The following is a 4,729-nucleotide window of genomic DNA, read 5'->3' as shown; positions in this document are numbered from 1 at the left end:
GTAGCTTCCACAAAACTCCAGAGAAGTCTGTATGAAGGACTTGCTATAGCTCCCCGATCCCTAATGGGAACCTCTGAAAACCTGGATTTGATTCAGAGGTCTAGGCAAAGCCCCCACTGAGGCCATATCATGCCTTGCAATTAAACTTTAAACATCATCTCCTTCTTTGTTTCTTTAGCAGAAATTATGTCCCTTCTGCCATTCTATAAATTGTCCAAGCTGAAAGGGATGTTTTGTGATTTTTAGTGTTATCTCATAGACTGGGGGAAATTAGCAGATAAAACAAGAAGGCAAAATATAATAAGAGGGCCTGGGGGCAGGCTGTGTGCATCCCCTTGGTATGAAGAGAAGACAGAGAACCTTTCGTTTTCTTCCAGAGACCGTTTGACCCACAGGCTTATAAAAGCAGCAGAAGAAACGAGCCAAGAGTGGAAGAGGGTGTGTGTGGGTGAGGTTGTTACTTAGCAACAGGAAGCCTCTGGTTGATGTTCTGAACTGAACAAAGGAGAACAGCTAGGACAGAATGGAATAAGTGAATGGGGAGAAGGGCAAGAGAGGAGAGCGGATGGGGTGGTGCAGGAAGGCTAAGAGGAGAATGAAAAGTAAAAGAAAAGCATGAGAATGGATGTGGTAGTCCCTTAAAGACCGGAAGACAATGAATAAAAATCATCTGTGAAATAAAAGGAACTGAAAGGAAGATGGGGATAGCCAGAAGGGTAAGAAAACATCTGCATTGCCAGCAGGTAGGCCACTAACTGGTGGGATGAAAGCCCCTCCGTGGAGTAAACTCTTGGTGCAAACTGTGACTCTTTCCTGGAGCCCGAGGTCAAGCAGGGTGGACTTGGGGCAAGGTGTCTGGAACAGAGTCCATCTGATTAGGCTGCTCAGAAGATGAGCTGGGAGGTGAGGGAGCTCCAGGGCTGTTGTGGTGACATGTTGTAATAGGTGTGGATCCTTAGAATAACCCTGAAATAACTTTCAGGTTTTTAGACCACTGTATCAGTCCTGACCCAACAGGACAACCCCAGGAGAATTGGAGGAACTTTAGATCAGGCAAGAAAACTCCTGATTCCCTCTTTGATTCCTCCCAAAGCTTATTACGGTGTCGTAGCCCAGAATGGGCCAATGAAGATTTACTACGAATAGATCTGCCTCGATGTAGTCCCAGGGTCCTTGTCATGGCAGTTATGTGACGTCTTGTAGGCATGGGTGTTTGTTTATATTACATGGCAGATAAACTTGTTTTCTACATTTTTTTCTTAAAAGGGCACCCATGCTTCCTAGCCCGTCCTCCAGTTTTCGATCATTTACACATGTAAGCCAAAACACTATGAGCATTTCCTCCTCATATACTTACATTTTTGTTTGTAAATAATACACATATATTATCTAATGAAACATGGCTCATTAGAATATGATGTATAAAGAAAGATGAGCTAAAGATAAAATGAAATATATATTTTTAATTGATCTTAATTGTTTAAGAGTCTTACTCTGCTTATTAATGGAAAAGTCACCTAATCTTTCCTGTCATTTCCCACCCTTCCTGCAGTCTGCTTACCTACCAACCATGGGGCATAACTTAGAAGGTAGGTATTTGCAGTAAACAGAAGTGGGGCTGCATTTTTCCAGGCCTTGCTTAGGGCTGTGTGGTCATATTTTACAGGGATGTAGGGAATTACTTATGCTATTAACTCCCATTACTTGTATTACCAACTTAGATTATCAACTCCATATGTTATTTGTTATCTGCATGTAAAATAGGACTAAGTTTTTAAGTTATTTCTCTCTAAAAAACACTTTTTCTTGTTTATAACATATGATTTCTTGATTTCTAATTAAGCATGGCTAAATGACAATACACTTATGGGTCTGCTTTTTTTCCCAAATTTCACTAAACTGACAGTAAAAGGCTAGGACACCAAGAAGCAATGAAAACCATACAAGTCTTGTATCAGTTATCTACTACCACGTAAGAACTACCTCAAAACTTAGTGGCTTAATATAACACCATTTATTAGTACATAATCCTTGGGTCAGGGACTTGTTCAGGGTGCAGTCGGGACAACTCATCTCTGCTCCATGTGGGGTCGACTGGGCTTTCTTGCCATTGTTATCGGTGGGCAGTTAGCGGGGATTAATAACCGGGGCGCCTCAGTTCGCTGCATAGTTTCTCCAGCAGGCTAGCTCAAGCTTCTTCACATATTGTTGAGATTCCAAAGAAGGCAGGAGCTGAAGCTGCAAAGGCTTCTTGAGGCCCTGTTGGAAGTCCCCGGCAGCACATCTTTCCTTCTACTGCATTCTGTTGGTTAAATACAGCAAGCTGCAAGATGTAATGGACTGAGTTGCGTTTCCTCTAAAATTTTTGTTGAAACCCTAACCCCCGGTGTGACTGTATTTGGAGATAGGGCCTTTAAGAAAATAATTAAGGGCAAATAAGGTGATAAGGGTGGAGCCTTCATCTGTTAGGACTTGCAGGGGTATGCAGGCACAGAGAAAAGGCCAAGGTGAGAAGATGGCCTTCTACAAGCCATAGAGAGTGATCTCATCTGATACCAATCCTGCCAAAACTTGATCTTGGACTTCCAGCCTCCAGAACTATGAGAAAATGAATCTGTTGTTGAAGCCATTCAATCTGTGATGTTTTTTTTATAGCAGCCTTAGTAGACTAATGCACAAGTCCAGCCCAGATATCTCTTGATAAAAGGAACTGTAAACAAGTTTGTGACCATTTTTAATCCAGCACACTTGGAAAATGTCAGCTTGTTTTAGGAAGTGTAAATATATCAAGAGGAATACTTAGAGAAATGCACATACTACTCCCCCTACCACCACTTACGTCCTCTAAACAACTTTTCGAAGGAAATTGCATTAGCATTTTTATTTAGGTAAATAAGAGGTAGTGACTTAGTTGGCATATATAATTAGGTATAACTAGAAAATTGACATCAAAGGCATAGAATATCTGTTAGAAAGTGAAAGCCCCATTATGCCCAAACAAAGCTATCTCTGGAGAGTAAATATAAAGAAGAAAAAAACCTTTATTTCCAAGATTGAGCATTAACTTTAAATACTGTATTACTTTTATTCTTCTCTGACTACTGAGTGAAAGAAAACATTTCCCATTCCCCATAGTTGTTGTACCGTATCTAGACGTTACACCATATGGATCTTTCTCCGTCCTTTTCTCTAATGGAAACCTCAATTTTATACAGGCATTCATCCTATCCTTGTCTACAGAGGTGAAATAATTAGATTGAGGCATCATATGCCTCAATTCCCTTCGTAATGACTGGTTCAGAACCCAATATTGAATGCTGTTCTGTACATGCCATTTCCATGGTGACCAACATTGATGCAGACAATGCAAATCCTTCTGAATGGCAGGACTTGTATTCCATGACTCAGATGAGGGAATCTCTCTTCAGCTAAACATAAACAAGGAAACATTGTGGTCTGGTGGCCACCTTCATAACCACGAGGGGCGCCCACCTCAGGACAAAGCTAATAGAGGCTCCTGAGGCTCACCTTCCCTCTAGAATTCTTGTTATGTAATAGACATTCTGACTCTTAAGTCAATTTCATAAAGGATTAAAAAAAAATTTTTTTTTGCCTGTAGACAAAAGAATCCTTCTTGTTTAGCCTGAGGGGTCCTCAGTGATCTCATATAGGAGAGTTTATGCAATGGTTTTACAAAGCCAATGAGTTCATCTGCACCTCACTCCATTGCCTCTCAACACCACCAGACCTTTAAGCAGATTCAGATCTCTATATGCCTCATGAGATCTATTACAAAGCAAATCCAGGAACAGAAAGTACACCGACCAAAGGAATGGAAAGACCGCTGATTTATGTTGGCATAATATGGAGAATAAGTGTGGAAATGGATCCCGAGAGTACTAGACCAAGGAAGGAAGAACACAGTAACAGGTCAGGTGTGATTGATCAATAAGGATACGGTTATTGGAGATTCTGGATTTAATGTGCTAGCTCAAATGGTTGGAAGTTGTCTAAATTATTTGCTAAATTCTCTCTTGAACACATTCTAAATGAACCTGCAATGCTAGAGATTTCTTACTAGAGAGGAAGAAATCCAAAAGTTTATGGAGATATAAATATTGGGGTAGATTATCACATGTGAACTTCTCCCTTATTCCCTGTCTCCTTTTTCTAGAGAAGGAAGAAATGGCCAGAAAATATTTTTTATACCAGGGGCTTGAGAATTTTATGAGTATACACAAGATCTAGCTTCTTAAAAAGCACTGTGGTGGCTCTTTTTCATATGCTGGGGTAAGAAGAAAATCCTGTGTTTGAAAGGCACTCCTGATTTCAAATAAGGAGGGAAGGGTAAGTTGTGGCACTTAACTGCCAAAGCCAAGGTGGGCATGCTGACCATAATAATAATAGTACAGCTGGCATGGTGTTCAAAATGATACAGCTCTCAAAAATCTCTGCAAGTCTTTTATATGTAAGAGAGTTGGAAGCTTACTGTTCTAATTCATTTGTATAATGGAAAATACTCCAGGGTTAGTGGTTGGCTCTGGTGTGTTCTCTGTGTCCTTGAACTCAGTAGTTCTGGTGGTGGCCTTCTGACACCTACCTCTCCAGTCTTCCAGTGATTTTGTAAGGACCTAATCCCCTGTTTTAAAACTCTTCTACTTAAAGTATCTAGAGTGGTACCCTGAACACTAACTGATGGGCATTCCAGTGGAGCCCGGAAGTCTTGCCA

General features: G+C 40.8%; 1 long non-coding RNA gene across 1 annotated transcript; it reads right to left on the bottom strand.

Moving 5' to 3' along the window:
• Positions 1 to 1,995: 1,995 nt before the first annotated feature.
• Positions 1,996 to 3,323, bottom strand: LOC111096082. The gene is made up of 2 exons (XR_005353823.1): positions 3,145 to 3,323; positions 1,996 to 2,323 (listed from the first exon to the last, which is right to left on the bottom strand). It is a non-coding gene; the product is annotated as an uncharacterized LOC111096082 (long non-coding RNA).
• Between the last annotated feature and the right edge of the window lie 1,406 nt (positions 3,324 to 4,729).

Source organism: Canis lupus, chromosome 1 (genome assembly GCF_011100685.1).
Source record: "Canis lupus familiaris isolate Mischka breed German Shepherd chromosome 1, alternate assembly UU_Cfam_GSD_1.0, whole genome shotgun sequence".
Taxonomy (NCBI): Eukaryota; Metazoa; Chordata; class Mammalia; order Carnivora; family Canidae; genus Canis; species Canis lupus.
This window is presented reverse-complemented; position numbering and strand designations above follow the sequence as displayed.